The 7,500-nt window shown below is 32.8% G+C and overlaps 1 non-coding gene across 1 annotated transcript; it reads left to right on the top strand.

Annotated features, from left to right (window-relative positions):
- Positions 1-6,281: 6,281 nt before the first annotated feature.
- Positions 6,282-6,400, top strand: LOC113090103 (5S ribosomal RNA). Its single transcript, XR_003286878.1, has one exon. It is a non-coding gene; the product is annotated as a 5S ribosomal RNA (ribosomal RNA).
- The last annotated feature ends 1,100 nt before the right edge of the window (positions 6,401-7,500 follow it).

The raw sequence follows: 7,500 nt of genomic DNA, 5'->3' as shown, positions 1-7,500 counted from the left end.
GATCTTTAAATAGCCCTCTCTTTGCAGCAGACTTCGCTTACGGCCATACCACCCTGAGCACCTGTGATTGTTGGTACATTCCAGGAAGTAAGAGGTGGCAGTAGGGAGAGAAAGGCTCTCCCATGTGTTTGTTTTTGGTTTGTCTGATATTATATTGTATTTAGTTAAATATTTATTTTTTTCTTGGTTTGTTTAATTATTTTTTAGGGCCCTGAGCAGAATTTACTGCTTAGGGCCAAAGGAGCTTTAAAGCTCTTAAAGTTTTGATTATGGAGGAACAACATGGCAATGGCAAAGACATGGCTGAGGAAAAAAGCAACAGTAAAGAACTTCAAAAAGATACTGGAGAAAGAATAAAGCAAAGGAAATCAACAAAGACAAGTGAGGTGAGAAGACAAAGGAATGAGATGGAAGATAATGAACAACAAAAACATTACTCAAAGGAGGCCACAGTGATTGTTAATGCTACAGAAGTAAGAGATCGAAGGGTGGAGGATGTGATAAAAGCAGTGATTGAAAAAGTTGGACTGAGTAAAGTGTTAGCGGTAAGACCAAGATTAAATAATGAGTATGAAGTAACCGTAACGGATGAAGAAGCATGTGAAGTTTTAAAGGAAGGACTAACAGTAAAAGGAATTGTGTGTGAAGTGAGGAATCTTCAAGAAAGAGAGTGTGTTGTTTCATTCATGCACTTACCAGCTTATATAACAGATGAAGAAATAATGGCAAAATTGCAAACATGGGGAGTTAAAGTTACATCTGCAATAAGAAGAAGGTACTATCCAGACACTACAATTACAGATGGAACAAGATATGTCCGTGTGAAATTCCCTAAGGAGGTGTTATCACTGCCTTACAGCACGAGATTTGATACTGCAGAGGGAGTGCAATATTTTAGGATCATACATGATCGTCAAATGAAGATCTGTAGATTGTGTATGAAACCGGGACACATTTTGAAGGACTGTCCAGACTTTTCCTGTCGAGATTGTGGAGAAAAGGGACATTTTTCGAGGGAATGTGATGCTGTAAGATGCCCGGAGTGTCGTAAAGTACTGGTGAAATGTGAATGCTGGATAGAGGAGGATGCTGAAACGGATAAAGACTATGAGCAAGTGGATGAAATGGAGAAATCACAGGATGTGGACGACGCAAAGGAGGATGAACAAACAGAACAGACTGAGGAAGAAGATGAGAATCAAATAGGAGAAGATGCAGAGGAAGAACAGAAGTACTGTGAAATGGAAAAAGAGCAAGAAGAAGAAGGACATGGAATACAAACGGAAATCTTGAAACAAACAAGAGAGGAGGAAAAGGAAAGGCAGGAAATGCAAATGATAGAGAAAGCAACGCTAGGGAGAAAAGAAGACAACAAAAATGACTGGGAAAAGGTTACAATAACAAGAAGAAGACAACTAAAGGTAAAACCAAATTTAGAGAATGTACAAAACAGACATATAATTAAAAAAAAGAACTGAAAGAGAAAGTATTTAAAAAAAGAGACTATGGTGAAAATAGTTTTGAGGTATTAATGCAGCTGGGAAAAGTTGATGAATGTTCAGAATAATATGTACTTTGCTATGTATTATGTTCTTGAAAATTGCAACACTTAATGTAAGAGGGTTACTAGAAAAAGGGAAATTTGAAAAGTTGAAACTTTTGTGTAGTAGATCAAATGTTTTAGTGGTTCAAGAAACAAATTGGAGGGATGAAGTAATGGAAAGTTTTAAAAAAAAATGGAAAGGTGATATATTTTATAGTAATGGTGATGGGAGGCTAGGTAGGGGAGTAGCATTTTTAATTAAAAAGGGCGTGTGTGAAAAAGCACAAGTGGTTTATGATGATAAGCAAGGAAAGTGTTTGATAGTGAAAATGATGGAGGGGGAGACAGATATAGTTCTGTGTAATATTCATGCTCCTGTGGTAGAAAAAGAAAAGGTGTTATTTTTTAAGAAACTAAAAGATATTATTGTGAAATGGGAGAATATTTTAATTATGGGGGATTTTAACACTACGTTTAGTAAGATGGATATTGCAGATGGGATGGTTTTTAAATCTGATAGTGGAAGGAAGGAATTAAAAAGTCTAATGGAAGAAAATAACTTTGTGGACGTTTGGAGAGAAAGAAACGAGGGGATACGAGAATTCTCAAGGCAACAGGCGTTGAAGAATTTTATATGCAGAAGTAGAATAGATTTCTTGATAAGTAAAAGGGAAATGTTGAAGATAATAGATACTATATATTACAAGGAAACAATGTTAAGTGATCATAAAGTTGTATGTATACAAGTTGATATGAATAATTTTAAAAGAGGGCCGGGAATATGGATGTTAAACACTGAGATTTTAAAAGATGAGAATTTTAAGGAACAAATAGAGGTATTAATAAAAAAGGAAAAAGGAAATCAGATGTATAAGGATGAAAAGAGAATTTGGTGGGATAATTTAAAATATGACATTGGAAAATGTGCAAGAGAACATAGTAAAATAATACAGAAAATTAAAAAAAGAAAAGAAAAAGAAATAAGAATAGAATTAAGAGATGAGCTAAGTAAGGAGGTTGTCAATTTACAGAAAACCGTAATGTTGGAGGAAAAAATAAAGGATATAGAAGACAAAAAATATAAAGGAGCAATGATAAGAAGTAAAGCAAAATACTTAGTGGAAGGTGAAAAATGTACAAGGTTCTTTTTTAATATGGAAAAAAACAGACAGAGAGCAGGAATGATTAAAGAATTAATAGGAAAAGGAGGAGGAAAGGTAAAAGAAAAAGAAGAAGTTTTAAAAGAAATAAAAGATTATTATGAAAATTTGTTTAAAAGGGAAGGAGTGGGTAGAGAAGAAATTGAATTTCTGGTAGGGAAAATCAAAATAAAGATAGATAATGGTGATAAAAAATTATGTGAAAGGGGAATTGGAAAAGAAGAAATAGATGAAGCAATCATGCAGCTAAATAATGGTAAAAGTCCAGGAAAAGATGGTCTTCCAAGTGAATTTTATAAGGTTTTTAGAAATGTAATGACACCAATTTTAAAAGATGTGTATGACGAAATTTTTAAAAAGGAAGAAACCAGTTATTTTATGGGGATAGGATTAGTAAAATTAATTTATAAACGAAAAGGGGACATTGCAGATCTTAAAAATTATAGACCAATAACTATGTTAAATACAGATTTTAAAATATTATCAAAGATTTTAGCTAACAGATTGAAGAAAATTTTACCAAATATAATACAGACAAATCAGGCATATGCAATACCAGGAAGAGATATTACAGATACTATTAGTAGTATAAGAGATGTTGTAAGTTACATGATCTCTGAAAAAAAAAGTGGATATGTAATAAGTCTTGATTTAGAAAAGGCCTTTGACCGTGTTGAACATGAGTATTTGTTTAGAATTTTACAACAGTTTGGTTTTGGTGAAAATTTTATTAAGTGGTTGAAGATTTTATATAAAGATTCAAAAAGTCAAGTAAAGTGCAATGGTTTTTTAACAGAGACCTTTAATTTAACTAGATCTATTAGACAAGGTTGTCCATTATCAGCTTTGCTGTACAGTTTAGTGGCAGAGGCATTAGGGTTGGCAATAATGGAAGAGAAAGAAATTAGAGGAATAGACACAGAAGAAAATAGAGAGTTGCAGAAAGTATATCAATATGCAGATGATACGACTATAATAGTGCAAGATGTGGCTAGTGTAGTTAAAGCAATGGACATAATAGAAAAATACTGTAAAGGTTCTGGAGCTAAGATAAATCAACAAAAAACGGTTATTATGAGTATAGGAAAAATTGAAAAAATTCAAAAATTTTATCCATTTAAAGAAGAAGAGAGCTTGAAGATTTTGGGTGTGAGGATTGGGAAAAATGAGAAAATGGTGAGAGATTTGATGTGGGATGAAGTGGTGGGTGAAATGGAAAGAGTGTTAAATTATTGGAAACAAAGGGAATTAACTTTAAGAGGGAAGGTTTTGGTTATAAATGCATTAATGATGGCAAAAATGTGGTATGTTTTGGGTGTGATACCCATGCCTATGGGAATTAGTAAAAGATTAAAAAAAGATGTTTTAAATTTTCTCTGGGGCTCTAAGCCATCAAGGATTTCTTATAATACAATAATAGGGGCCATAGAAGAAGGTGGGTTAGGGCTGCAAGATCCAGAATTAAAAAAAAGAGCTTTAGAGTTAAAACTGTGAAAACATTTTTAAATGAAGAGAATAAAGCTGAATGGAAAATACTTATGAGAATGTTTTTATATAAATGCGGACATATGAAAATAGGATCTGATATTCTGTGGATGAAATTAAAACCTACAATGATAACGGGAATCCCAGAGTTTTATAAAGAAGTTTTAGAAGCATGGACAGAATTTTTACCAAATGTATGTATTAAACCTATTAGGAGATTGGAGTTTTTAACACAGCCATTGTTTCTGAATGAGAATATTGTATATAGAGGAAAAGAATTATTTTTTAAACATTGGATTAATGCTGGATTTAAAACAATAAGGGATGTTTTGTATGAAGTGAGGGAAGGTTTTTTACCTTTGCAAGCAATTTATGATGAAGTGAAAAATAATGAAAATCATGTTAATAAGAATGTTTTAAAAAAGCAATATGATAAAATAAAGGAGGCAATTCCAAAGGAATGGTTAGTAAACATAGAAAAACAAGGACAAGACAGTGAAGATGATAAAATGAAGGTTTTCTTAAAAGCAAAAGGAGAAAAGGAGCCTTTTCATGTGAGTCATCTTAGGACTTTTTATGTTTTGTTTAGAAATAGTGTTTTTAAGAAACCAGCTGGGAATACATTTTGGAAAAATGTTTTTATAAACCTTGAGGAAGAAGTTCTGTGGAGAAATTTGAGAAAATGGCATATTGATGTTAAAATGGAGAACCTGGATTTTTATATAAGGCATAATATAATCTTTTCTGAAGAGAAGTTGTATAAATGTGGAATGACTGGGGATGCATTGTGTAAAGTCTGTTGTGAAAAAACTGAAGGAATTGTGCACATGTTTTTATCATGTAAAGAACTGATCTTTTTCAGAGACAAAATTAAAAATGTGATTAAGAGTTTGTTAGGAGAAAAAATGGATGTAATAGAAGATGAAGAGATTTGGAATTGTATATTTTTATTTGGAATGAATGAGAAATCTGACAATCAAAATGTTATAAATTTGTTTTTAATTGTAGCTAGATATGCAATATGGTGTAGGAGAAATATAGCAAGAGACAAAAACAAAAAAATGGGATTATGGATTTATTTTAAGAAAAAACTGGAAGATTATATACGAACACTAGAAAGTTATTTTAAAGCAGAAGGTACAATTTATGTATTTGATAAACTAATTCTAAATAACAATCCTTATGTTTTGAAAACACAGAATGGACTGGAAATAAATTTGTAGTTGTTGTTTTTTTTTTTTTTTTTTTTTTTTTTTTTTTTTTTTTTTTTTTTTTTTTTTAGGTGAAAAGGATTATGTTTGCTTAGAAACTTTAATGTAACCTTAATTGAGATGTTTGCATTTATTTTGTAAAAGAGAGGTTTCTATAACAAGAATGATTTAAATGTGAAATATTTTATGTATTTTTCTTTTTGTACTGAAATATTTTTAATAAAAAAAAAAAAAAAAAAAAATGCCCGATCTCGTCTGATCTCGGAAGCTAAGCAGGTTTGGGCCTGGTTAGTACTTGGATGGGAGACCGCCTGGGAATACCAGGTGCTGTAAGCTTTTTGGACATTTTTCACTTAGTATATAATAATTTTGCCAAAAATAGAGTCAATGCCCAATCTCTGAATATTTGCAGGTTTGGGCCTGGTTAGTACATGGATGGGAGACTGCCTGGGGATACCAGGTGCTTTAATCTTTTTGGAAAATTTCACGAATTATATAATAATCTTTCATTAAAAAAAAAAAAAAAAAAAAAAAAAAGAGTCAATGCCCGATCTCTGAATATTTGCAGGTTTGGGCCTGGTTAGTACTTTGATGAGAGACTGCCTAGGAATACCAGGTGCTTTAATCTTTTTGGAAAATTTCACGAATTATATAATAATCTTTCATTAAAAAAAAAAAAAAAAAAAAAAAAAAAAAAAAAAAAAAAAGAGTCGATGCCCGATCTCTGAATCTTAGCAGGTTTAGGTCTGGTTAGTACTTTGATGAGAGACTGCCTAGGAATACCAGGTGCTTTAAGCTTTTGGGCTTTCTTTCCTACTTATACAATGTACTGGCGATAAGATTGGCTGCTCTTTAAATAGCCCTCTCTTTGCAGCAGACTTCGCTTACGGCCATACCAACCTGGCTATGCCCGATCTTGTCTGATCTCGGAAGCTAAGCAGGTTTGGGCCTGGTTAGTACTTGGATGGGAGACCGCCTGGGAATACCAGGTGCTGTAAGCTTTTTGGACATTTTTCACTTAGTATATAATAATTTTGCCAAAAAATAGAGTCAATGCCCGATCTCTGAATATTTGCAGGTTTGGGCCTGGTTAGTACATGGATGGGAGACTGCCTGGGAATACCAGGTGCTTTAATCTTTTTGGAAAATTTCACGAATTATATAATAATCTTTCATTAAAAAAAAAAAAAAAAAAAAAAAAAAAAAAAGAGTCAATGCCCGATCTCTGAATCTTAGCAGGTTTAGGTCCGGTTAGTACTTTGATGAGAGACTGCCTAGGAATACCAGGTGCTGTAAGCTTTTTGGACATTTTTCACTTAGTATATAATAATTTTGCCAAAAAATAGAGTCAATGCCCGATCTCTGAATATTTGCAGGTTTGGGCCTGGTTAGTACATGGATGGGAGACTGCCTGGGAATACCTGGTGCTTTAATCTTTTTGGAAAATTTCACGAATTATATAATAATCTTTCATTAAAAAAAAAAAAGAGTCAATGCCCGATCTCTGAATCTTAGCAGGTTTAGGTCTGGTTAGTACTTTGATGAGAGACTGCCTAGGAATACCAGGTGCTGTAAGCTTTTTGGACATTTTTCACTTAGTATATAATAATTTTGCCAAAAAATAGAGTCAATGCCCGATCTCTGAATATTTGCAGGTTTGGGCCTGGTTAGTACATGGATGGGAGACTGCCTGGGAATACCAGGTGCTTTAATCTTTTTGGAAAATTTCACGAATTATATAATAATCTTTCATTAAAAAAAAAAAAAAAAAAAAAAAGAGTCAATGCCCGATCTCTGAATATTTGCAGGTTTGGGCCTGGTTAGTACTTTGATGAGAGACTGCCTAGGAATACCAGGTGCTGTAAGCTTTTTGGACATTTTTCACTTAGTATATAATAATTTTGCCAAAAAATAGAGTCAATGCCCGATCTCTGAATATTTGCAGGTTTGGGCCTGGTTAGTACATGGATGGGAGACTGCCTGGGAATACCAGGTGCTTTAATCTTTTTGGAAAATTTCACGAATTATATAATAATCTTTCATTAAAAAAAAAAAAAAAAAAAAAAAGAGTCAATGCCCGATCTCTGAATCTTAGCAGGTT

The sequence above is a fragment of the Carassius auratus genome, unplaced genomic scaffold, assembly GCF_003368295.1.
Source record: "Carassius auratus strain Wakin unplaced genomic scaffold, ASM336829v1 scaf_tig00052606, whole genome shotgun sequence".
NCBI classification, from domain to species: Eukaryota; Metazoa; Chordata; class Actinopteri; order Cypriniformes; family Cyprinidae; genus Carassius; species Carassius auratus.
The sequence above is the reverse complement of the archived record's forward strand: the minus strand, read 5'-3'. Positions and strand labels throughout refer to the sequence as shown.